This window comes from Falco punctatus (assembly GCF_963210335.1).
Source record: "Falco punctatus genome assembly, contig: scaffold_49, whole genome shotgun sequence".
Taxonomy (NCBI): Eukaryota; Metazoa; Chordata; class Aves; order Falconiformes; family Falconidae; genus Falco; species Falco punctatus.
In genome coordinates, this window is record NW_027660175.1 from 397,879 (window position 1) to 425,321 (window position 27,443).

A 27,443-nucleotide genomic window follows, 5' to 3' on the forward strand; every position below is an offset into this window, starting at 1 on the left:
CTTCTTGCTGCGGTGTACAACAGCCAACAGAGAACTTGCTACACGTCTCTGATTTCCTGCATTTTTCCTGAAAAGGGCGGGTGTGTAACTCTCTGAATGGCTTCTATTTGAAGCAAGGCATTGCTTAGGGTCAACAGTGAAATGAGACACGGGCCATCAAAAGCCGACTACGGGTCCCTTCTTTGCCATGGTCATGGCCTACCCCACAGACTCGCCCCTGGCCGTGTTGGCCACCGGCTGGGTGAAGGTCATGGCTAACAGGGCAGGGGCTCCTGGGTGGTGCTCATCCAGCCCTGATTGCCAAGGGTGAAGCCTTAACACCCAGGTGGGATAAAGCCTTCCCAAGCAAGGGTGGTGCTCCAGGGGCACCACAATTCCTGCTGAAGCTCACCACACATTTCATTTCCCTGTGGCGCCTGGCAGGACACGAGCGGCTCTTGACTGCTGCTAGTCCCCCCGTCTTTTGGTAAAAATGGAAGTTTTTCCTCCCGGTGGGCCTGCTCCAATTCCAGCGCCTTGGGGCCTGAGGCCTAGCACGGCCTGGTTGCCAGAGGCCTTCCAACCGCTAGGCCGGCCTCCACCAAGAGGAGTCTGCCTCTAGCCACAATGGCCATCTCTAGGAAAAACAGCTTCTTTTATTGAGCAGGACCCTGTCAAAAAGCCAGGTGAAAGCGTTGGCCGCAGGCGCAGGGAGGTGGTCCCTGCCCCCTGCCCTGTCCTGCTCGGGGCTCCCCCGGGCAAGGCAGGGCCGGCCATACTGGAGAGGGCCCCAGCCCCGCCCCCCCAGGCTCCGCCCACTTTCCGTTGGGCTCAGACCGTTGGTCACGGGGAGCCCACGGCCACCACAGGCAGCACGGCAGAGCTGTGCTGGCACGCAGCGGCGCTGGCAGGAGGCAGCCTCTGGCCCAGGAGCGCTGCCACAGCACCAGCACCCCGCTTCCCAGCCTCCCCGTCGCCGGCTGGGCCCCCTCCTCGGTGCACAGCCAGGGCCCTCCTCTCCCGGGCAGGATGGGCCAGGCCTGCTGCTGCTGCAGCTCCAGGTGGGCTCCCCCCGGGCTCGGGGACACACGGGCACAGCTGGGCCACGCAGCACTGACGTTGCTCATGCCCGCCACGCTCTGCTCTGCAGGGAGGCTCTCAGCGATGCCGAGCCGGCGCTGAGCGCAGACGTGCGGCTGACCCGGGGCCGCAAGAGGAGCGAGAGGCGCCTGCTCCTCCTCCACAAGGAACTGGTGGTCGCCAAGTTGCGGTAAGACCCTCAGAGCCCAGATCCTTGCCCCCAGCCCCGGCCCAGGGACACCCTGGCACCAGCCCCAGGCCCCGGCCCCTCGGTGCTGGAGGCACCAATGTCGGTCCCAAGGCCAGGTGGGGGACAGGGCTCTGCGCGTGGGGACCCAGCCCAAGGAGCCCCCCTCCAGCTCAGTGCCCGCCTCTGCTCTCTGCAGACATGGCACCAGCCTGCGCCCACAGCTCTGCCTGGCCCTGGACCAGCTGTGGGTGCTCAGCAGCGGGAAGGAGGCTGCGGGGCAGGATGGACAGGAGGAGGAGGAGCAAGGCACCGATGAGGACAGCACCTCTGTCATCCTCGCCTGGCCTACCGGCTCCTGCATCGCCACTTTTGGGTGAGTCGTGGTCGGGCAGGAGAGCTTCCCAGCCGTGCCCACGCCATCCCGTGAATACTGGCCTCTGCCTTGCGTGCAGAGCCTGGGCAGGGAGCAGGCAGCTCGGTGGCAGGGAGGGAGGGATGGGGGATGTTTCCCCATCCTGCATCCCCTGGTCACCTTTTGGTCCCCAGAAGGGAAGGGCAAATACAGCTGCTCGGGCAGGACAGAGCGACCCAGGGCTTGGACAGCGCCTCTGTCCTGCCCCACGGGGCAGGGCTGTGCAGGCACCCACCTTTGCCCAGGGCTGGGGGCAGCAGGGCCTGACGCTGTCTCCCCTCTCTTTCTGCAGCTCCCAGGCACTGAAGGAGCTGTGGGTGGCCACGCTGCTGGGGTAAGCCGGGGACGTGCTCCAGGAGAAGCTGGGCCCACGGGGGAACACAGCCCCCAGCTGGGGAAGGTGCCCCTGGGACTGCAGGCAGCTCTCGGGCACAGCTGCCTGACAAGAGACAAGAGACGGCTTGGGGCTCACCCAGCTCTCTCCCTCTCCCTTCCCGGTGCACAGGACACCAGAAAGACGCACGGGAGCCCGCGTCACCCGTCTCACATCCATCAAGCTCCTGGAGAAGGAGCTGAGTCGCCGCCACGCCGTGAGTGTCTCTCTGCTCTGGGCCCTGTCCCCAAGCACTGCTCCTGCAGCCGAGCAGCAGACCCATGGCTGCTCACCTTCTTCCCCTCCTTCTCTCCCGCCCAGTGGAGGACAGTGCGCGCCAGGAGCCTGGAGAGGCTGATGGAGGCACAGGCAGAGGTGAGAATGGCTGCCTTTCACCCATCTCTGGCTGTGCTGGGATGTGCAGCGAGTGGGGTGACCATGTGCAGGAGGGCGGGGGTTCCCACAGTACCGCTCCGCAGCAGAGGGGGTTGGGGAGACACCAGGAACGCTGGTACGTACTGGCTGGCTGGCGGAGCTGGGACGAAACCTGCCGCACGGGGCAGAGAGCCTGGGAGGGCAGAGGGTCCCAGCTCTGCCATGCTCAGGCTGCTGGCTCCGGGGGGCAGCTCGCCGCTGGCCCTTTCTGCTGCGGGGCTGCTGTCCAAGCGCAGCCTGATTCTTGGTTCTTGCAGGCTCATCCCAAGCAAGGGCCTGCGACGGCCCCATCTGCAAACGCAGGAGGACTTTGCCACGAGCCAGGTGAGTTTGGGAAAGAAAGGCAACCTCCTGCAATGGATTGAACTGTGCTCACTTGTCCCCTGAGTGTCGCCATGCAGGTTGGGCACCGCACGGGAGGACAACACCTGGACTGGCAAGGACACCAGCTGGAGAGCGGCCGCTGCATGAGCTTCTGCAGGACACAGAGCCTCTGCGGCTGCCCACAGCTTGCAGGAGGGCAGGGCAAGGGCTGGGACAGGCTGTCCTGGTGGCACACCAGCTCTCGGCAGCCTCCAAGCCACAGCTCCTGAGCCAAAGCCACGGTTCCAGCTGCTGGCTCCCTGCCTGTCCTGCCGCACTACACAGCATCGTGCTGCGGGCAGGACAGAGCAGGGCAGAGCAGGCTCTGGGACCGCTGGCCTGGGGTTCTCCGTTGATGGCGTCTTACTCTGTTTTCCTTTGCAGCAGGAGGGAGCAGCAGCAGCAGCAGGAGGAGGATGGGGCTGCCCTGGCCCTTTGCTCTACGGCGCACCCCGGCCGCTGCCCAGGCACCAGGGCAGGCGGGCTCCGGCTGCAGCAAGGCGCTCTTTGGGCAGCCCCTGGCAGCCCTCTGTGGGGAGGACAACACGCTGCCCCGGCCCATCCAGGTAAGCCAGCCTGCACACGGGGTCCCCAGCCCCCCACTCAGTCCACAGGCAGCGTCCCCTGGCTCCAGGTACTGGGGAATTGGGCTCTCTGCCCGTGGCTCACGCTTCTCTGCTCCCAGCCCCTTTGCAGGGGGACAGAGCCCAGTCTGGGGAAGAGCTCTGGCCACGGCCACCGCTGCTGCAGGGCAGCTCCTCAGCCAAGCCACTGTCCTGCATCTCTTGCAGGAGCTGCTGGCTGTCCTGCACCAGGAAGGACCGACGACGGAGGGGATATTCCGCAGAGCTGCCGGCAGCACGGAACTTCGGCAGCTACGCGAGGCCCTGGACCGCGGCACGGAAGTCGATGTGGGAAGCCAGCCTGCACTGCTGCTGGCCGTCATCTTGAAGGTGAGCGCTTCTGAGCTGCAGCTGGAGGAGCTCCTGGCTGGCCTGCAGCGTTCAAAGGCTCACCTGCAGCCCTTGGCATTGCAGGAATTCCTGCGAAGCATCCCCACCAAGCTCCTCGTCATCGACCTCTACGAGGACTGGATGGCAGCCATGGAGAGGGCCAGCAAGCAGGCCAAGGTGGAGGAGCTGAAAGCGTAAGTGTGGGCAGCAGCCTGCCTGTTGAGCAGGGACCGGGAGAGTTCTGGGACCTGCCTGCAAAGCATGGGTTCCTCAGAAAGCTGTCTTTTCGGGCAGCTGCCAAGCTGTGCAACACGGCTGCTGGCTCCCACCCGCCTGGGGCCAGCTGCAGGCACGGCTTGTGGGCACCCTCTGCTTCATCAGCCTTGTCTTCCTCTTCCCTCAGGGTGGCTGACAAGTTGCCTGTGGCCAATCTCCTCCTCCTGAAGCGGCTGATGGCCCTGCTGCAGCACATCGGCAACAACGCAGCCACCAGCAGAATGAGCTGCAGCAACCTGGCCATCTGCGTCGGGCCCAACCTGCTGAGCCCACCCAACGAGGACCTGCTCCCGCTGCAGGCCATGCTGGCAGTGACCGAGAAGGTACGCCCTACCCAGCAGCCGGCTGCTGCCTTCCCGGCCCATCGGAGCTTGGCTGTTGAGAGGTCCCTGGCTGCCTCCTCCCTTGAGCCAGGGCTGGTGGGCTGGGTGCCTGGAAGAGCAACCCCCAGCCGCAGCCACCTGCGCAGACAAAGGGTCAGCAGCGGGAAAGGCTGCTTGACACGTCTGCAGGCACCTGGCTTGAGACCAAGGCTTTCATGTCTGCAGGTGAACGTGCTGGTGGAGTTCCTGATTGAAAACTGCGGGGACATCTTTGGGGGGGAGGTGGCCGGCCTCTCCCCTCCATCAGCCGAGGAGGTGCCAGCACCCATGGACAGGCGCACAGGTAGGAGGAGGGGCTGAGGCTTGTCACAGACACTGGGGCTTGGGATGCCAGAAACCTCAACGTTGAGGAGACAAGCGGTGTAGGGCTTGGCTGGGCTTTGCTTGAGATGTTCTTGACTTCCAAGAAGTCACGCTGCTGCACGTGCTTTTGCTTTCCAGAGCTGCAGCACGAAGAGCAAAGTGGCCCTGCAGGCACAGCAGACACCCAGCGTCCAGCAAAAGCCTTTCTGGATGCAGACGCCTCTCTGCTGGACATCAAAAGAGGAGCTGGGGGAGACACAGGGTCAGGGCCCAAAGCGGCAGAGGTACGGCAGCTCCACAGACACTGGGACAACATGTCTCAAGTGGGACAGTAATTTCCCAGGAGGCCAAGTAGCTGCTGGGCCTCCTCCTGGCAGCTGCTCTCTTGTGCCTTTGGGGCTCCTCCTCTCCCCCCAGAGTGGTACGTGTTAAGGAAAACTGGAAAGGCTGTTTCTGGAATGCATTTCATTAAGTATGATCTGCTTCATCAAACAAAACATACCTACAAAATACCCACAAAAGGACAGAAGGGAGTAGCTGTCACCTTGAGAGGGCTTTTGCTCAAATCCTACTCCGTCGCAGCTTCATCAAGTCTAGGCTGCATTGGCTGGACTGTGCAAAATGGGCATGATGCAAACCAGCATCTCCTCTGTAGAGCTAAGATGGCAATTTGGCAGTCAGGCCCTCACTACCCCAGGCCGTTACTTGCCACCCGTTACCTCCCAAATTTCTGGTTTAGGCACCTCCAGATTTGCCTCCAGCCACCCCCGAGGGCACGGAAGAGTCCCTGGCATGCCTGCAAAAACTGACCAGCCTGCCCCAGGAAACCAGGTAGGAAGAGCTCCCCTTGCCTGACCTGAGAGCTCACTGCAGGGGCCTGGGGCTTTCCCCATCTCATCACGCTGTGGGATGGAAAGTTTTTCAGGATCCCACCAGGAGAAGGAAAACTCGAGGAAAAGAAAGAGAAAAGAAATCTGGGCAGAGGAGAGGGACAGCACAGCAAAAATAAAACGGAGAAGAGAGGAACTCATTTTGCTGACCCAAACCTGAGAAAATGCAGGAAGGTGCAGCACGTCAGGAAGGCCAGGTGCGTACCAGGCGCTGCTGCCCATCTTTCCCGAGTCTGAACACGGCCCTAAGTCAGCCCAGCTGGCTGGCAAGGGCCGGCGAGGGCTGGTGCTGAGCAGGGTTTGGGATGAGCCCCACGGCAGCTCCCCAGGGGCTCCCCGTCGAGCCCTGCTGTGTGGCACAGGGGCACTGTCAGCATCCCTGCGCACGCACAGCTCCCTAGGGACATCACCCCTGGGGAGAAGGCCCCTAGTGGAGGCCAGCAAGAGCTCTCCCTTCTGGGTCATGAGGAATTCCTCAGAAACAGTGTCCTCCAAAGAAGGGGGAACCAAATCCTGCCTCTTCCTGCCTCTGGGGGCTTATCAGAGCTTTCTGACTCTGTCGTTGCAGGTGCTGACTGATTTTCACCGGCTGAACCGCTGTGACTCCTGGGCCCTCGCAGCTGGTGTTGACAATAAAAGAATCTTTTCCCTCTCCTGACTGTGTCTGCCATCGTGTCTTCCGGAGTGGGGAGCTCTTGTGCTGGGAAGGACCCTGGGAAGGGGAGGAGTTTGGGATCGTCCCTTGCCCCAGCACCCTTTCCAGCGGGCATCGGGGCTGAGTTGAGGGCCTTTAGGAGGAAAAGCAAAGCACAGAGCCACACGGGAGGGTGGGGTTGGAAGGGACCCATGGAGGTCCTCTGGGCCAAGCCCTCTGCTCCAGCACGCTCACCTACAGCAGGTTGCAGAGGACTGTGTGCCCTTGGCCTTTGAAGATCTGCAAGGACAGAGAGCCCACAACCTCCTTGGACAACCTTTGCCAGCATGGGACCACCCTGAGAGGGAACATTTGCCATTTCAATCTCTTCTTTCACTGTACCACATTCCAGAACAGCCATGACATGACCAGCTCAGGCTTGAAACCAAGTGCTGTGGCCGGCCTTCAGGGCCAGCAGGGACTGGGGGCCAGAGGGGAAGTGTTTTAGGGACGGACCGTGGGGGCTGGAGGGAGGGGTTTGAGGGACGGACGCCGAGGAAGGCCTCATCCCTGCCGAGATGGCTCAGGCCCAGGGCAGGGCTCTTCTCTGGATGCCACGGGGTCGGTTGCAAAGGACCAGGCTGCCCCATGCAGGGAGCAGGTGCGTGCCGGGGCTGCCAGGGGCCCTGCCTGCCTGTTCCCAGCCCAGCCCCAGCTGGGGCCAGCCCTGCGCTGCAGCCCTGGGGCCGAGGCGCACGGAGCCGGGCATTGCTGAGGGTGCTGCACCCTGACGGGCCCCGCCGCCAGCTGCCGGCTGCCCTGGGCTGCCCCTCGCTCTCCCCAGCTCTGCCTGCTGCCAGTGCCGGGGTACCACCACGGGGCTTGCCCTCTGCCCACAGCTGCCCTGACCCACATCTGCAGCTGTACGTGGTGCCCACATCGCACAGCTGGGGCGGGGGTGGCAAGTCTCTCTGGTGGCAGCCTGGGGCTGGGGCCAAAGCCAAGCCCATCCCTCGCTTGTGATCTTTGTCCCCAGGGAGAGCCAGTGCAGACGTGTGCTGCACTGGGGAGTGTCCCACGGGGAGGTGACGGCTGACTGCAGAGCAGCACTGAGACCCGCGCGACAGCAACAGCAGCCGGTGGCCGCAGAGCAGCCCAGGGGAGCTGGTTCCCTCGACGGGCCCCAAAGCAGCCTTCCTCAGCCCCTGCTTTTGGTGACATGTGGAGCAGCGCAGGGATGTCTCTCAGGCTTCCAGGCCTGAGGAGGCTTTCCTCCCCAGGGGCACTGTTAGAAATCCTGCTCCCAGGATTAAAGCACCCCTCCCCTCCATGGATCCGAGGCTGTGTATCCAGCCCCCTGGAGCTGGGTACAGGTGCCCTGAGCGGTCTCTCAGGGAGGATGGGGCCACCTGCCTGGTGGCTCTGACACAGAAATGATGAGCTGAAGCCCTGTGATGGTGGCTGGCCGGCTCAAAGCCTCCGAGTGCCTCAGCCTCTGTCCCCAGGAGCGTTTATCCCAGGCTCTGTTTCAGGGTGTGAAGATGGGTGCCGGTGATGTCCTGGTGCCTCCGTCTGGCTTCCACTTCAAGGTTGTGATGCCTGAGGTCAGGGTCCACCTGAAGGCCCTGGCGGAGATCTTCAGGGACTTTGCGTTCCATTTTGTGTTGCCTTAGGGCTACAATGTGCTGTGGTTTGGGGGCAACAAGGTTATGGTATGCCAGAGGTCAGGCGAGTTAGTGTCAAAGTGTGTTATTGTTATGGACAGAACCTGTGTTTGTTGGCCCTGTGTTCCTGGGGTTATGGCATTTTTATAATGTGTTCTGTGTGGTGGTTTTTTTTTTTGTGGAGAGTGCCTTTTTTCAGCTATTTTGCCTTTGTGGGGTTTGGATGGGGGCCTTTGGTTTGTGTATGATGTTTCTTCTGGTTGTTTTTCTGCTGGGCTGGTGGATGGTGGTGGTTTTTTCTGTCTTGAAACCATCGTTACAGGCCTAATATATCTCCTGCAGGTCAGGCAGTGTCACTTCTGGTGTGGTCTGACTCATTTCTGGTGAGTTGGTAGGTAGGTATGGAGGACTTGTGGTCCGTCCATGGAGGATGACTGCTAGAGGACTAAGAGGCAGATCTGTGGAGGGGTGAGAGGACTGCTGGCCCATAAGCAGTGACTGTCAGAGGATTAAGTGTACTTGAATTTACGTGGGCTTCCAAATTCATGGTTGTTTCTCCTGCCTTGCGGAAGAGCCATGGGAAGTCACCAGCCACACGGAAGGATAAAGGGTTTCCCACGGCTACGTGGCTTTTGGGGTTTTGCTTTTGAATAAGAAAGTCCTGTCTCTACATGAGTAGAACTATAAACGGTCAATTTTGCCAACTTTAGAAAGCAGGGAGCAGCACTTTTGTGCTGTGCCTCACATGGCGGCCAGGGCATGGTGAGAAACAGCAAGAGAGTTTCTTCCTGGAACCTTCTCCAGGGGAGCAGTGCTGCACTTGTCAAGGTGAGGGGTTTTTTGGCTCTATGCGATTGCAAATGTGAGGGGTTAATTTTCAGAACACAGCTATTAGGGAGCAGTACATTTGTGCTGTGCCTCACATGGCTGCAAGGACAGAGTGAGAAACAGCAAGAGAATTCCTGCCTGGCACCTTCTCCAGGGGAATAGTGCTGCACTTTCACAAAGTGAGCTCTGGTTCAGCATGAGTGCACAAGGGTTTGGTCAATTTTCTCACCACAGGAAGCAGGAAGCAGCACTTTTGTGCTGTGCCTCACATGGGTGCCAGGGCAGGGTGAGAAGCAGCAAGAGAATTCGTTTCTGGAACCTTCTCCAGGGGAGCTGTGCTGCCCTTTCTTAAGAGATACTTTTTCTTTTAGCTCTGCATGAGTGCACAAGGTTTGTGTCAATGTTCTCAGCACAGAAAGCAGGGAGAAGAAGTTTGGTGCTCTTCCTCACATGGCTTCCAGGGCAGGGTGAGAACAACAAGAGAATTTTTTCCTGGTACCTTCTTTATGGGAGGAGTGCTGTACTTTCCCAAAGTGACTTTTTTGGGCTCTTAACGACTGCAACGCTGAAGGATTAATTTTGCTCACCACGGAAAGCAGGGAGCAGAACTTTTGTGCTGTGCCTGACATGGCTGCCAGGGCAGGGTGAGAAGCAGCCAGAGAATTCCTTCCTGGAACCTTCTCCAGGGGAGCACTGCTGCACTTTGCCAAGGTGAGTTTTTTGGGCTGTGCATTATTGCCAAGGAAAAGAGGTCAGTTTTCTGACCACAGAAAGCAGGGAGCAGAACTTTTCTGCTGTGCCTGACACGGCTGCCAGGGCAGGGTGAGAAGCAGCAAGAGAATTCCTTCCTCGAACCCTCTCCAGGGGAGCAGCCCTGCACTTTCCCAAGCCATGTTTTTTGGTTCTGTATGGGTGTAAATGTGCTGTGTCAATTTCCTCACCAGAGAAAGCAGGGAGCAGAACTCTTGTGCTGTGCCTCACATGGCTACCATGCACGGTGGGAAGCAGCGAGAGAATTCCTTCCTGGTACCTTCTCCAGGGGAATTTCCCAGTTCCCGAGAGACTCCTGGCACTGGCTGCAAGGGGGCTCCCAGCCGAAGGGTGGGCCTGGGTGTTGTTGGGGTGGGAATTGGTGATGTCTCCTTTCCTTAGTCACGTTAACACTTTGGGATAACAAATGGATGCTTCGCTCCTATTGCTCTTTTATCATATCGCTCACAGTAACTGCTACTGGTTCCTTTTATCATATTGCATGCTATTTGCTTTTATTGCAATATAAGAAACTGCATTTGATATATTCCATTATTTGATATACTTGATAGATTTGATTATATTTGATGTGGAGTTCAGCTTTGCTGTGTATCCAGTCAGCCAGCAAAACATAATTCGGCGTAGTCGGCAGCGTACGAAGTAAAACTCTCTCTGTTTAGGAAAAAAAAAAATGTTCCTCGACTTGCTATTGTCAGGTGGGAACCATTGCCTTATGGTGTTTGGGCCAGAGTGGTCTGGTGGTGCTGGGCAGTTGGGCCATGCCAGGGACAGAGGGACGGGGGCAGGGGAGGGGGCGGGGGGAAGGGGTTTAGGGAGGGACGGGTGGGAATCGATGAAGGTGTTTAGGGGTGGAGCGGGGTGTGTGGGGGTGGGGGGTGGGGCAAGGATGTGTGTTTGTGGGAGTGGGTGTATGGGGGGTGGGGGAGGTTTGAGGAGGCGGGTGTGTGTGTATTGGTAAACCTGGGTATGGGAGTGGGGGGGTGTGGGTGGGGGGGTGTGGAGGGTGTGTGTGTTATTTAGAGAACAGAGTGGGGAGCCTGGGGGAAGGGTTTTAGGGACGGACGGGAGGTTTGATGAAGGCCTTTAGGGAAGGACCGGGGATCTGGGGGAAGGATTTTAGGGACGGACCGAGGGTGGGGGAGGGCTGCACCAGGGTCTGGGGGAACAGGTTTTAGGGCCAGGGCGGGGAGGTGGAGGTGGGGGATGATTTCAGGAACAGCCTGGGGTGGAGGAGGGTGTCAAGGGAAGTCTTTCAGGGTTGTTTGGGGGGAAGGATTTTAGGGACGGATGTGGTGTCTGGCGGGACGTTTGATGCCACTGTATAGATTCCACTGTATATACATTTATGTCCAGGGATTCTGCTAAGGGGAAGCTGCTGGCTCGGCAAAGGGACAAGATGTCTGAGCTCCCCAGTTGCCACGCTCTGATGTGGTGTGTAGCTCTACGTTAAACACACCTGCGCACAAAGGTTAGGCCAAGCTGACTCTCTAAAGCTGTTAGAAGTGACGAATTAAGGGACCTCTCATCCAGGGAGTCAGCCTTGGGAAGGATGGGGAACAAAGAATGGATGGGGGAAAGATCTGCGTTCTCTTCGGTGATGCAGAAAGAGCCTCTGGGTGAGGACGTTGTGGTCGCAGGAGGAGACAAGCCGATAGAGTGCTGCGATCCGCAGAATGTTGGTTGGAATTCGGACAAAGGTAATTGTTGTGGGGGGAGATCGTGACCTCTGACTCAGATAGCCCCCCGAGAGAGGGCAAGGCCCCGCCTGGGGAGCACGGGGAGCTAGTAAAAAACCTCAGCAGTGCTGTCTGAGGGTGTGTGCTCGTTTGCATTAAAGCAAGCAACTTGTAACCCATCCCGTGCCTGACTGAAAATGCATGTGTAATGCGCTATGAGTGTGCAAGTGGTCTGCTGTCCGTAGTGCGTACCCTCGAGGAACTGGGTGAGCACGCTCAGAGGAAACATTCCCCCGTGCTCCCAGCACTGCCATAAAGAATGCCGGCCTTCTGAAACTTGCAAGCAAGTCTTAGAGGGTTTTTCTCCCTGACCGACTTTATGGTATCATTCCCACCATACTGGAGAGAGCAAATCTTTTTCTCTTTGGTGGTGAAAGCAGCTTGGGGAGCGTCACTGAAGTGCAGCACTATTTTAACCTCAGGTTTAAAGTGCCACCGGTCCTACCGTGGAATACATCCTTCCTCAGGCTTTCAGCAAACGGAAAGGATGCATCAAACCCACCCCACAAACATGTCCTGCACTTTTTTAATCTTTCCTGGAACGTGGGGACATGACCCTGCTGGGCCATCAGTGCCACCTGCCTGGGAGCCAAGATGGTGCCTTTACATTCCAGGCTAAGGACTTACCTTCTTTTTTTCCTTTTCAGCGACTTTAGAGCCATCCTTAGGGAGGCTGGTTAAGCTGGTTTACTGCACAGCTGGTCGCCAGTGGAGGGAAACGGTAAGCTCCGCTATTGCCTTTGGTGTTTACTTGTTACCTTGTCGCTCGTTTGAGTGATCTTACCATGCCCCGGCAAGCAGAAGCTATCACGGCACTTTAGGCCTTGGTCTAATAGTCATGCAAAGCAATATTGAAAGTCATTCTGAGATCTGGAACAGGCCCCAATGTGCATTTTATAAAAGTGCATCTTGGCTGCTCTTTATCTTTGTATGGTTTTTTTCCCCGTTTCTCCAGACTGTTGAAGCTCTGAAAGGTGCCAATGAGCTGCTCTCCCTCAGTTTGCTCCTTTGCCTTTGGGGAGTGCGTTTCATGTTTTCTTCATGGCTCTGCAGAGGAGAAAATCCATGAATACACCACCTTGTTTTTTTCACCTAAGCTAATTTCAGAAACTGCCTCCTTTAACTTAGACATGAAACTCTTCTTAACCTCTTTGTGCACTTGTAGAAAAGCAGGGTGGGGTGGGGGGTGGGGGATGGGGGTGTCTTCAGGAAGTGCCCGCAAAAGAGCCTTTAGGAGACCCTGTCCCTTGACTCACATGTGGGGTAGTGAAGAGTCTGAGAAAGTCACGGGTGTTTTGGTGTTCACCAAAGCAGGTTTTCGTTTTGGTTTTTTTTTTTTCTTATTTTCTTTTTTAACTTATGTAGCTTATGTCACCAGGTAGTGACAGCCCGGGGGTGACAGGAGGGGACAGCAGGCAATGGCAGCCTGGAGGGTGACAGGAGGGGACAGTAGGTGGGGACAGGCCTGGGGGGTACAGGAGGGGAGAGCAGGTGTTGAAAGCCTGGCGGTGACAGGACCTCAGGCGCCAGATCATGGGCCGCGAGAGGCTGAAGGCAACTCACTGCGACCTGCAGGTCACCAACGCCCAGACCATGGAAGGTGCGTGGGGGCAGCGGGCGCGGGATGCGGGGACCGGCCGGCTGGCGGTGGCGCAGGTGGCCAGTGAGGCGGTTGGGCCGCGGCCGGCAGCGGTGACTTGTGCTGGGGCCTCAGAGCTGCTCTTCCGTGGTTGTGCGCTGGCAGCTGGCGTCAGGGCTGTGTGCGCAGCCAGGCACAGCAGCGTACGGGGTCTGTGTGCGACACCGCGCGTGGAAGAGGTTTGGTTTCTGGGACCCTTCTAGGTAAAACGATAAGGAAATGTGGGACAATGCCTTGTAATCACAAACCTGCCAGATTTCTTTGAAAGCCGGCAGAGAAGGCTGAACGTGATAGAAAAGGAGTGGATGGCTAATTTGAAGGGGAAAAAAGTGGGTTTGGTGACTGAAATTTGTCTTCAGCTACTTTTACTCCACCGCATTGGAAAAGTGGTGCTTGGCTGTTGCAGAAACTGCTCAGTAGCAACGTTTGGGATCAAGAGTGTATCTGTGAGTGAGAATGTATGCAGACCCTGGAAAGCCATCTTGTAGACGAGCGTTCTGTCTAAAGTATACTTGGCATTTCTTGCCAATACAGCTTCTTTGCTACACCAAAGACATTTTCATTCAGATGCTATTGGGCATCATTTCTTCTTTTCTTTCAAACGGTGCATTTTTTTCCTGGTACTGCGTGTTAGACGGTGTCAGGGCAATACTGAAGTTTTATGGCAGATCACTTATGGTGAATATACCTAAAAATGTTCTTCGAGAAGCCCTAAGTTCTTTTGAATCTCAGAAATGGTGCTTGATTCTCAGAGACGGTAATGGTTTCGTATTACTTAGCGTGCTGTCTCAGTTTGGTAATCTACCATCTGGCAAAGCTTGCATGTGATTAAAGACTTTGGGATATGACAGAAATAAAAAGACTTGGAAACCATTTCCATTCCTTAAACATTCAAATTTTACCAGGTGTTTTGTTTTGGTTTTTTCTTTTTTTCCTGTGGTTCTGTGACATTCTCTCAACAGTCTTTTCTTTACAATGTGTACTCATAGGTGTTTTCCCTCTTCCTGTTTGTTGTATTAAAACTTAAACAGGATGACATGCCTGCCACATGTGGTAACTGTAACTTTGGCCCCAGCCTTTCCAGTGGTTGGACCTAAACACGCTGTTTACCTACAGATAGGTAAAGTATGTTCAGGAGAGTATCTGTGAGGAGACTTAACAGCACGGTGTTAGGGGTCTTGGGGGTCCTACGGGGTCGCGTGTCACACGGCGGTAGAGATAGACATGCAGGTAGAGGCAGATGTACAGGTTGTGACACAGATACTTACTGGAACTTCTGTAAGGGTGTCTTCCCTGTGGAAATGCAAAAATCCCCCAGTGGTTGTCAGAGCAAAGCTAAGGAATACATTTCAGTGTCATACACGTGTCTGCCAGATTTTGGGGTTTTATACATAACCGTGAATTTCCGTTTTTGTTGAACAGCATCTGCGTGCCTAAAGTCACCTTCAGAAGATGAAGGAAAGAACTCGGCCAGGATGTTCTGCCTAAAGGGGGTTCTTGGAGATCTTCCCTGTGGAGATACGGTCGTGGGTTTTATAACTTGGTGCAGGAGTCCTGACTAAATGGTGACATGATCTTGGAAAGACCCTTCAGTGAACCTTGAGTGAAGATGGCCAATTGTTCAGATTTTTCCGGGCCGCGTGATCACAGAAATCTCGTAATAGAAGCAATGCTAATAGAAGCTGAAAGTAAACAGGATTTTAAACATCACTGGGGGGAAAAAAAAGAGATGGTGGACTCTTTTTGAAGATGGTGGGAAGGCAAAATGGATGGTTGGGATGTGTTTGAAAAGGTGGGAGGCAGGGTGGGGGTGTCCTCTTCCGTGCTCGCTATTATGGAGACATGTTCTAGGGTTTTGTAAGCTAACAGGAGCAAAAGCAATGAAAGTTAGATCAGGAAAGAACCTCATGCTTTAGCAGACACTGCTGTAGTGACTTTAGAGACCATTTTGCTGTTGGCGTTGAAACGATTCCAAAAAAATGGGAAAGATTTTGCTGCTTGTGTTTGACTATCAGACCTGAAGATTTCTGGAAAGGTACCGTGAGATGATGAAAGCATGACGCTGTGTGTAAAATGTTGCTTTTCTATCTGTAAAGGGATTCCCTGAAGTGCTACGTGACGACATGTTAATATCACTCTTACAAACTGACTGATGCTTTCTCTGTATTGATGTTGTTTCCAGAATACACAGATGATAATGCCCTGATTCCGGGGAACTCATCGGTAACTGTTAGGGGAGTCCCTGTTAGAGGAGTTAAAGCTACCGGCAAAACAGACCTTGGGTAAGTAGCCATAACGCGTTGTGTTCTTTGGGAGGGGTTTCAGTGTGTTCACCTTCTTTGTGGCTGTTGGTTTACGGAGGCATTCAGGGTGTATCTTTCTTGTTAAAGCTGCTGTTAACTTTTGTTGTGGCAGGGCAGATTTGAATGTATCTGTCCCAAAGCAGACTTAGATTTTTCAGCCCGCTGGGACGTGGCATTCAAGCTCCAACAGTGGTGACTGTTCAGATGTTTGAATTGGGTTTGTTCTTGGGCTTGGTTTTTCTGAGAGTCAAGTTCTCCATCCTGTTTCCTCTATGCAGAGAGATCCCTTATTGTATGCTTTTGCTTGTATTGCTTTTAGAGTAAACGGAGAGACACATTGCAGTGTGAACTGGTGATTTGTTCCCATCTGCCAGCAGTCCGAGTCTCCGTGTTTGCCTGCTTCCTTTGTTTGGGGGAGGGGGGCAGGGTATTCTTACACCCCAAAGGGGGGGGTGTGTGTGGGCTTCATACTGTCTCCAGAGGAAAGACTGAGAGTGGCCAGCTGGCAAACCGTGCAAACAAGAAGTTTCATTCTTAAGTGCTTCCTATTAGATTCCTAAAGACAATGTCTATGTCGGGCAAGAGAAAAAGAACAACATCCTAAAGCGTATTGCCTTTTGTGCCAGGACGGTGAAGGAACAGTTGATCTTTTCCAAACCTGAAGCTCAGAAAGCAGTTGAGCACTTTCCCAAATGTTAGTAGTTACCTTTCTAAGTTTGATTTCACCCTAAGCTGCTCTCTGTGCTCCAGGTATTACTGCTGTATTCCTCAGATTTATGGAGGACAGAGAACCTGATTACAATTGCAGATACTCAAATGTAAGCCTGACTACAGCATTATCGCTGTCATCGATGTATTCGTACAGTTCAGTTCTGTATCAGCTGCATCAGCATGGTTTGAATGCTCATGTTTTCAAGGCTTCTTCAAGACAGACCTCTCCTCCACCGTTAGTAGATATTATTGACTTATGGTTTTGCCATGTCTTTCTAATGTTAGTTCTCAATAAATAGAGTGTACTGGCGCGTTACAGCGTGTCTCAAACAAACAGTACAGCAGCATCCTGTACCCATGAAGCATCTGCAAGCAAAACCCCCTGAATTTATGTGGCTCCCCTGTAAGCTTTGGGCATATTACTGCAGGAGGTGTTGCAGTGCTTTCAGGCGCTACCAAGACTTTCTGGATGCCACAGCACTGTGCTTCTAAACATGGCCTGGTTTGGGGGGTTAATTTAGATGGGGATGCTTAGTGCTGTCTTGTCAATATAGCCTCCATTTCTGGTTGGATGGCACCCTCTCCTGGTGTTGGAATGCTGCCCTAAAATGAGAGGCTAGGTGCCACTAGCATCAAAGATCCAAGAAATACCTGCACGTGGGGGTAAGGGATGAATGCCGCTGCTCTCCTAAAGTTGCAAATGGATCGGGCAGGTTAGCTTTCTATTCCTTCAGCTGGAAACCTTGTGGAAACAACTGGTAGAGTCGTTAGTGTTTGGGAATGCTGAACGCATGGTGTCACGGTGGAGAGGCCTTCAGAAATGCGTTAGTCACCTTGTAGTATCTTCCTCAAGGCAAATGGATGGAGAAACCCTGGTGTGGTAATCTAAAGCACTTCCTCATGTTCAGGAGGTACGTGGCTGTACTTGCGAGCCTGGTGGTGGTGTAGCAGTGGCAGGAAGAATGAGCCTTTCTATTTGTGCAGGACCGGCACAGCAGCCTTTGGGTTGCCTCTGCTCGTGGGACGCTTTGGATGATGTATGAATTGTTTGTTAACTGATGGACGGTTGCATGTTTGATTCATGAGTAGCATGCAGGTACAGACCAATGAGTATGTGGAATCTCGGCAAGGGCTTGTGTGTCATAAGTGTTTCCTAAAATATTGTAGCATGTTCAAGATGATCCTAAAGCAAATTCTGGTAATCCAGGCTTTTTTTCTTATTTTTTTAACACAGGCCTCCTCGACCACAGAAAATCCTTGGAACTGCTTTCAGGTGATGTTTCTACTGCTATTGGTAGTCACTTTAGGCTAGAGGATAGTAGGTACCTGAACACAGTGCTTGGGCTTCCACAAAGAAACACTTTTCTACAGACAACTGTTCTTGTTTTGTCAGGGGAGTGTAGAAACCAAAGTGCTCTATCTGGTACCTGTTTGTGATAGTGGGGCTATGCAGATTGCCTGAAGGTGCCTTCATATTTGGATGGCTGACTATTTAAGAACCGAAAACTGTAGCACAGTCTTCACAGTTTTGAGACTTAGAGAGCAGAAAGAAAATATGTGAGGACTTCTTCTTGCACTGCTGTATTCTGTATCTTAGAGTAATTGGGGACAAAGAAGGAATGGGATTTGGGGTTTTATTTCAGTTGCACTGAATGTACCAGGAGAGCACACTTTATGTATAGAAATAAATTTCCGTATTCATAAGACTATCAGAACACAGTGTTTTGGTGTTCAGGTTTTATAAACTGTTTTCACGGCTTTATGTTGGTTACGAGTGCTTTATTTTAAGTTCTGATCATCTTTTTTTCTTCTTCTAGAACTCAAACTGAGCCAGCGAGTAGAACATCAAAAGAGGTATGTAAAGACACAAGCTGAAACTTTTTTCTACATGCTGCACCTAAGTCTAAGAAATGTAGCCTTGTACTAATTCTTTTATATATATAAAATATAAATGTTTTATATAGAATATTTGTAAGATATATATAGAAACATATTTTCCAGTGAAACACAGTGTATGCCGTAAATCCAGTGTATTTGATTCAGCATAGTGAAAACTGAGCAATGCCAACATTTGCGCAGTTCTAATGTGAATAATGGTATTTGTGCCTAGTAAGGCATTGCATTTCGTACTGACTAGGCTAGAATATTTCTTGTATGACTGTGTGTTGTACAGATAATGTAGGCTCATTTTTAGAGCTTGCAGGTTCAAGGTTTGCACCACTGAACTTGGTGCCACTCTTCAGTACACCACCACTTTGAATTTACATTTGGAAAAGGGGCAGCATTTTTCTTCAGTTCAGAAAACACTGTCGTTCTGCTGCTAAGACATGAATAAGTAACTCGAGGAGATACTTGACTGGTAATGGCCTAGATCTCCATTTGGCCCTTGGGTGGAATGCTACGTGCAACGATGCATTTCAAAATAGCCCTCATAGTACAAACATTACTTTGCGGTGGTGTTTGCTTTTCATCTGTAAGTATAACTGCTTTTTCTTCACTCGAATGGTGTGATGCATTACACGAGCTCTAGGTCACGGGATCTGATCACTTTGTAAGCTCTTAGGATAACTTAATCTAGAAATTCATGAACTTGGGGTCTAATGAAAGTAAATGAAAGACAGCGCAAAAACTATACTGCGTTCATGAACCATACCTGTGTGCATTTAGAAAATGTTGAGCTATTAACTGATTAATTTATAAACTGCACTGACAATGTTTCCTGTAGTGACACTTCCTTCTCAAATAAACGGAAATATTTTTTTTAGATCCTTTTGAGCTGAAAATGGACAGCTTCCTTGACCCTCCGTCTTTTAAGCAGTTGTGAGCATTTGACAAGGGTCCCCCTCTGAAGTATCCTGAGCGATAGATTGATCTCAAGAGGGGTTGGTTACTTTAGTTTCTTCTCATTAACAACGCAGGCATACTTCAGCCCTTTAAGGTTTGTACTTTGTTCTGAACAAATCCAAATTCCACTGGCTTGGAGGTGGCTCTTTAAGTGGCACTCAGAGGATATAGTGCGGGCTTTCATACAGCAGTAGGGGTGTATGTAGAACTTGAATATGTGTTTAATTTTTCTGAATAGATTGGCGACTCTTCCACACCTCTTTCTCTGGCCCAGCTTATTAAGGTATGTTTAGATGTACTTTCTTGTGAAATAGTGGTTTTAAACCTTACACTGTGCTCTCTAGCTGGATAACTGCTGTAATATGAGAAAAAACATTAGTTGTTAATAACTCAGAGTGTTTCTCCTAACTTTAAAATGTGCGTATACTTTGATACTATCCTGTAGAGAATAGTTCCCAGCTTGGGAAGATGGAAGGGGAGCACCTTATTGGCCTCAGTGTAATGCTGCAGTATTACTCATCTGCGAGACACAAAGAAGCAGCACTTCAGAAGCTGTTTACCATTTTTCATACGTCCCGTTAATTCTTCATTGGAAACTAACACAAATTTTACAGAAGAATTTAATTGGCTGTAAGTTATGGACATTGCTGGGGCCTTTGCAACAGCCAGAACAGACGTGTTTCTGGAACATGGACAATTGCATGGCTGTTTTTGAATTACTAGTCATTACCTAACCCTATGGTAGGTATGACCTAACCCTAAGTCTGAATTTTAAGAGATAACCTTAAGACTTCACCCTATGACGTATGCCTATGCCTTAAGCCTAAGACCTATCTCTAAGACTTATGACTCAACCTTAAGATTTAACCCTGAGAGTTAACCCTAAGACTTAAGCTTAAGATTTAATGTTGGGCCTTAACCTTAAGACTTACATTTAAAAGTTAATATTAAGACTTACACCCTAAGACTTAAACTTAAGACTTAAATCCTAAGATTAACCCTGAGACTGAACCCTGAGACTTAAATCTCAGACTTAACCTTAATACTTCACCATAAGACTTAAACTTCAGATTTAACATTAAGATTGAACCATTAGACTTAAGGTTAAGTTTTAACCTTAAGTCTCAACCCTTAGACTTAACCGTGAGACTTATCCATAAGACTTATCCCTAAAACTTAAAACGGAGACTTAAACCTAAGATTTAACCTTAAGACGTAACCCTAAAACGTAGCCCTGAGACTTATCCTTGAGACTTAACCTTGAGACTTAATCCTGAGACTTAGCCCTATGACTTATCCCCAAGACATACTTCTGAGGCTTAACCCTAAGACTTAACCTTAAGGCTCAACCTTAAGAGTTAACATGAAGACTTAACCCTGAGATTTAACCATAAGACTCAACTTTAAAACAAAACCTTAAGATTTAAACTTAAGACATAACCCTGAGACTTATCCTTGAGACTTAACCTTGAGACTTAATCCTGAGACTTAGCCATATGACTTATTCCCAAGACATACTTCTAAGGCTTAAACCTAAATACATACTTCTAAGGCTTAACCCTAAGACTTAACCTTAAGAGTTAACATTAAGACTTAACCCTGAGATTTAACCATAAGACTCAACTTTAAAACAAAACCTTAAGATTTAAACCTAAGACATAACCCTGAGACTTATCCTTGAGACTTAACCTTGAGACTTAACCCTGAGACTTAACCCTAAGACTTATCCGCAAGACTTAACACTTCAGACTTAACTCTAAGACTTAAAGTTAAGATTTAACCCTAAGACTCAGTCTATAAGATGTAAACTTAAGACTTAACCTGAAGACTTAAATTTAAGACTTAACATTAAGACTTAACTCTAGACTTTACCCTAAGACATAATCCTGAGACTTGACCCTGAGACTTAATCCTAAGACTTAACCTAAAGTTTAACTTTAACACTTAACCCTAAGACCGAACCCTAAGACACAACCAGACGACTTAACCCTGAGACTTAACCTTGAGACTTTACCGTGAGATTTAACCCTGGGATTTAACCCTAAGTCTTAATGCTCAGACTTAACTTTAAAATGTACCATTAAGACTTAACCTCAAGACTTAACCTTAAGACTTAACCTTAAAACGTATACTTAAGATTTACACTAAAAACTTAACCCTAAGACTTAACCTGTAAGACTTAACCCTAAGACTTAACCCTATGACTTATACTTAAGGCTCAACCTTAAGACTTAACTTTAAGGCTTAACCTTAGAATTAACCGTAAGAGTTAAATTTTAAGGCTTAACCCAAAGATGTAACCCTTAGTCTTAACACTGAGACTTAAACCTAAGACTTAACCTTAAGACTTAACCCTAAGACTTATGCCCAAGACTTAACTCTAAGCATTAACCCTAAGACTTATACTCAGGAATTAAGCTTTATACTTAACCCTAAGACTCAATCCATAAGACTTAAACTTAAGAGTTAACGTTAAGACTTAACATTAAGACTTAACCCTAAGATTTAAGCTTAAGACTTGTCCTTAAGACTTAACCCTAAGAGTTAACCTTAACACTTAAATATTAAGACTTAACCCAATGAATTATCCTTAAGATAAATTTTAAGACTTAACCTGAAGACTTACCCTTAAAACTTAACCCTAAGACTGAACCCTAAGATTTAACCTTAAAACTTAACCTTAAGATTTACACTCATGATTTAACCCTAAGACTTAACCTTATGACTTAAACTTAAGGCTCAACTTTAAGACTTAAGTTAAAGACTTAACCCTGAGAATTAACCCTAAGACATAACCTTAAAACTTAACCCTAAGTCATAACCCTAAGACTTAAATTTTAAGACTTAACCCAAAGAGTTATCCCTAAGACTTATCCCCAAGACTTAACTCTAAGGGTTAACCCTAAGACTTAAACTTAAGCATTAAACTATAGACTTAACCCTAAGACTAATCCTTAAGACTTAACATTAAGCATTGACTTAACCTTTAAGACTTAACCATAAGACTGAACCTTAAAGACACAACCTTAGGAATTAACCCTGAGACTTAACCTTGAGACATAACCCTGAGATTTAACCCTAAGACTTAATGGTAAGATTAACTTTAAGATGTACCATTAAGACTTAACCCCAAGACTTAACCTTAAGACTTAACCTTAAAACTTAACCTTAACATTTACACTAAAGACTTAACCTTAAGACTTAAGCCTATGACTTAAACTTAAGGTTAAACCTTAAGACTTAACCCTGAGAATTAACCCTGACATAACCATAAGAGTTAACCCTATGTCATAACCCTAAGACTTAAACGTAAGAAATAATCCTAAGACTTAACCCGAAAACTCAACCTTAAGACTCAACCCTGAGACTTAACCCTAATATTTTACCTTAAGACTTCACCATAAAAATTAACCCTAAGACGGAACCCTAAGATTTAACCTTAAGACTTAACATTAAGACTGAACCTTAAGACACAACCTTACGACTTAACCCAAGACTTATGCCCAAGACTTAACTCTAAGAGTTAACCCTGAGACTTAAACTTAAGAATTAAACTTTATACTAAACCCTAAGACTCAATCCATAAGTCTTAAACTTCAGAGTTAACTTTAAGACTTAACCTTAAGACTTGACCTAAAGACTTAACCCTAAGGCTTAGCCTTAACACTTAAATATTAAGACTTAACCCAAAGACTTATCCCTAAGATAAATTTTAAGACTTAACCTGAAGACTTAACCTTAAAACCTAACCCTAAGAATGAAGCCTAAGACTTAACCCTAAGATATAACCTTAAGACCTAACACTAAGACTGAACCTTAAGACAGGCCCCGGGCCTGAGCCATCTCTGCAGGGATGAGGTCTTCCTTGGCGTCCGTCCCTCAAACCCTCCCTCCGGCCCCCACGGTCCGTCCCTAAAACACTTCCCCTCTGGCCCCCAGTCCCTGCTGGCCCTGAAGGCCGGCCACAGCACTTGGTTTCAAGCCTGAGCTGGTCATGTCATGGCTGTTCTGGAATGTGTACAGTGAAAGAAGAGATTGAAATGGCAAATGTTCCCTCTCAGGGTGGTCCCATGCTGGCAAAGGTTGTCCAAGGAGGTTGTGGGCTCTCTGTCCTTGCAGATCTTCAAAGGCCAAGGGCACACAGTCCTCTGCAACCTGCTGTAGGTGAGCGTGCTGGAGCAGAGGGCTTGGCCCAGAGGACCTCCATGGGTCCCTTCCAACCCCACCCTCCCGTGTGGCTCTGTGCTTTGCTTTTCCTCCTAAAGGCCCTCAACTCAGCCCCGATGCCCGCTGGAAAGGGTGCTGGGGCAAGGGACGATCCCAAACTCCTCCCCTTCCCAGGGTCCTTCCCAGCACAAGAGCTCCCCACTCCGGAAGACACGATGGCAGACACAGTCAGGAGAGGGAAAAGATTCTTTTATTGTCAACACCAGCTGCGAGGGCCCAGGAGTCACAGCGGTTCAGCCGGTGAAAATCAGTCAGCACCTGCAACGACAGAGTCAGAAAGCTCTGATAAGCCCCCAGAGGCAGGAAGAGGCAGGATTTGGTTCCCCCTTCTTTGGAGGACACTGTTTCTGAGGAATTCCTCATGACCCAGAAGGGAGAGCTCTTGCTGGCCTCCACTAGGGGCCTTCTCCCCAGGGGTGATGTCCCTAGGGAGCTGTGCGTGCGCAGGGATGCTGACAGTGCCCCTGTGCCACACAGCAGGGCTCGACGGGGAGCCCCTGGGGAGCTGCCGTGGGGCTCATCCCAAACCCTGCTCAGCACCAGCCCTCGCCGGCCCTTGCCAGCCAGCTGGGCTGACTTAGGGCCGTGTTCAGACTCGGGAAAGATGGGCAGCAGCGCCTGGTACGCACCTGGCCTTCCTGACGTGCTGCACCTTCCTGCATTTTCTCAGGTTTGGGTCAGCAAAATGAGTTCCTCTCTTCTCCGTTTTATTTTTGCTGTGCTGTCCCTCTCCTCTGCCCAGATTTCTTTTCTCTTTCTTTTCCTCGAGTTTTCCTTCTCCTGGTGGGATCCTGAAAAACTTTCCATCCCACAGCGTGATGAGATGGGGAAAGCCCCAGGCCCCTGCAGTGAGCTCTCAGGTCAGGCAAGGGGAGCTCTTCCTACCTGGTTTCCTGGGGCAGGCTGGTCAGTTTTTGCAGGCATGCCAGGGACTCTTCCGTGCCCTCGGGGGTGGCTGGAGGCAAATCTGGAGGTGCCTAAACCAGAAATTTGGGAGGTAACGGGTGGCAAGTAACGGCCTGGGGTAGTGAGGGCCTGACTGCCAAATTGCCATCTTAGCTCTACAGAGGAGATGCTGGTTTGCATCATGCCCATTTTGCACAGTCCAGCCAATGCAGCCTAGACTTGATGAAGCTGCGACGGAGTAGGATTTGAGCAAAAGCCCTCTCAAGGTGACAGCTACTCCCTTCTGTCCTTTTGTGGGTATTTTGTAGGTATGTTTTGTTTGATGAAGCAGATCATACTTAATGAAATGCATTCCAGAAACAGCCTTTCCAGTTTTCCTTAACACGTACCACTCTGGGGGGAGAGGAGGAGCCCCAAAGGCACAAGAGAGCAGCTGCCAGGAGGAGGCCCAGCAGCTACTTGGCCTCCTGGGAAATTACTGTCCCACTTGAGACATGTTGTCCCAGTGTCTGTGGAGCTGCCGTACCTCTGCTGCTTTGGGCCCTGACCCTGTGTCTCCCCCAGCTCCTCTTTTGATGTCCAGCAGAGAGGCGTCTGCATCCAGAAAGGCTTTTGCTGGACGCTGGGTGTCTGCTGTGCCTGCAGGGCCACTTTGCTCTTCGTGCTGCAGCTCTGGAAAGCAAAAGCACGTGCAGCAGCGTGACTTCTTGGAAGTCAAGAACATCTCAAGCAAAGCCCAGCCAAGCCCTACACCGCTTGTCTCCTCAACGTTGAGGTTTCTGGCATCCCAAGCCCCAGTGTCTGTGACAAGCCTCAGCCCCTCCTCCTACCTGTGCGCCTGTCCATGGGTGCTGGCACCTCCTCGGCTGATGGAGGGGAGAGGCCGGCCACCTCCCCCCCAAAGATGTCCCCGCAGTTTTCAATCAGGAACTCCACCAGCACGTTCACCTGCAGACATGAAAGCCTTGGTCTCAAGCCAGGTGCCTGCAGACGTGTCAAGCAGCCTTTCCCGCTGCTGACCCTTTGTCTGCGCAGGTGGCTGCGGCTGGGGGTTGCTCTTCCAGGCACCCAGCCCACCAGCCCTGGCTCAAGGGAGGAGGCAGCCAGGGACCTCTCAACAGCCAAGCTCCGATGGGCCGGGAAGGCAGCAGCCGGCTGCTGGGTAGGGCGTACCTTCTCGGTCACTGCCAGCATGGCCTGCAGCGGGAGCAGGTCCTCGTTGGGTGGGCTCAGCAGGTTGGGCCCGACGCAGATGGCCAGGTTGCTGCAGCTCATTCTGCTGGTGGCTGCGTTGTTGCCGATGTGCTGCAGCAGGGCCATCAGCCGCTTCAGGAGGAGGAGATTGGCCACAGGCAACTTGTCAGCCACCCTGAGGGAAGAGGAAGACAAGGCTGATGAAGCAGAGGGTGCCCACAAGCCGTGCCTGCAGCTGGCCCCAGGCGGGTGGGAGCCAGCAGCCGTGTTGCACAGCTTGGCAGCTGCCCGAAAAGACAGCTTTCTGAGGAACCCATGCTTTGCAGGCAGGTCCCAGAACTCTCCCGGTCCCTGCTCAACAGGCAGGCTGCTGCCCACACTTACGCTTTCAGCTCCTCCACCTTGGCCTGCTTGCTGGCCCTCTCCATGGCTGCCATCCAGTCCTCGTAGAGGTCGATGACGAGGAGCTTGGTGGGGATGCTTCGCAGGAATTCCTGCAATGCCAAGGGCTGCAGGTGAGCCTTTGAACGCTGCAGGCCAGCCAGGAGCTCCTCCAGCTGCAGCTCAGAAGCGCTCACCTTCAAGATGACGGCCAGCAGCAGTGCAGGCTGGCTTCCCACATCGACTTCCGTGCCGCGGTCCAGGGCCTCGCGTAGCTGCCGAAGTTCCGTGCTGCCGGCAGCTCTGCGGAATATCCCCTCCGTCGTCGGTCCTTCCTGGTGCAGGACAGCCAGCAGCTCCTGCAAGAGATGCAGGACAGTGGCTTGGCTGAGGAGCTGCCCTGCAGCAGCGGTGGCCGTGGCCAGAGCTCTTCCCCAGACTGGGCTCTGTCCCCCTGCAAAGGGGCTGGGAGCAGAGAAGCGTGAGCCACGGGCAGAGAGCCCAATTCCCCAGTACCTGGAGCCAGGGGACGCTGCCTGTGGACTGAGTGGGGGGCTGGGGACCCCGTGTGCAGGCTGGCTTACCTGGATGGGCCGGGGCAGCGTGTTGTCCTCCCCACAGAGGGCTGCCAGGGGCTGCCCAAAGAGCGCCTTGCTGCAGCCGGAGCCCGCCTGCCCTGGTGCCTGGGCAGCGGCCGGGGTGCGCCGTAGAGCAAAGGGCCAGGGCAGCCCCATCCTCCTCCTGCTGCTGCTGCTGCTCCCTCCTGCTGCAAAGGAAAACAGAGTAAGACGCCATCAACGGAGAACCCCAGGCCAGCGGTCCCAGAGCCTGCCCTGCCCTGCTCTGTCCTGCCCGCAGCACGATGCTGTGTAGTGCGGCAGGACAGGCAGGGAGCCAGCAGCTGGAACCGTGGCTTTGGCTCAGGAGCTGTGGCTTGGAGGCTGCCGAGAGCTGGTGTGCCACCAGGACAGCCTGTCCCAGCCCTTGCCCTGCCCTCCTGCAAGCTGTGGGCAGCCGCAGAGGCTCTGTGTCCTGCAGAAGCTCATGCAGCGGCCGCTCTCCAGCTGGTGTCCTTGCCAGTCCAGGTGTTGTCCTCCCGTGCGGTGCCCAACCTGCATGGCGACACTCAGGGGACAAGTGAGCACAGTTCAATCCATTGCAGGAGGTTGCCTTTCTTTCCCAAACTCACCTGGCTCGTGGCAAAGTCCTCCTGCGTTTGCAGATGGGGCCGTCGCAGGCCCTTGCTTGGGATGAGCCTGCAAGAACCAAGAATCAGGCTGCGCTTGGACAGCAGCCCCGCAGCAGAAAGGGCCAGCGGCGAGCTGCCCCCCGGAGCCAGCAGCCTGAGCATGGCAGAGCTGGGACCCTCTGCCCTCCCAGGCTCTCTGCCCCGTGCGGCAGGTTTCGTCCCAGCTCCGCCAGCCAGCCAGTACGTACCAGCGTTCCTGGTGTCTCCCCAACCCCCTCTGCTGCGGAGCGGTACTGTGGGAACCCCCGCCCTCCTGCACATGGTCACCCCACTCGCTGCACATCCCAGCACAGCCAGAGATGGGTGAAAGGCAGCCATTCTCACCTCTGCCTGTGCCTCCATCAGCCTCTCCAGGCTCCTGGCGCGCACTGTCCTCCACTGGGCGGGAGAGAAGGAGGGGAAGAAGGTGAGCAGCCATGGGTCTGCTGCTCGGCTGCAGGAGCAGTGCTTGGGGACAGGGCCCAGAGCAGAGAGACACTCACGGCGTGGCGGCGACTCAGCTCCTTCTCCAGGAGCTTGATGGATGTGAGACGGGTGACGCGGGCTCCCGTGCGTCTTTCTGGTGTCCTGTGCACCGGGAAGGGAGAGGGAGAGAGCTGGGTGAGCCCCAAGCCGTCTCTTGTCTCTTGTCAGGCAGCTGTGCCCGAGAGCTGCCTGCAGTCCCAGGGGCACCTTCCCCAGCTGGGGGCTGTGTTCCCCCGTGGGCCCAGCTTCTCCTG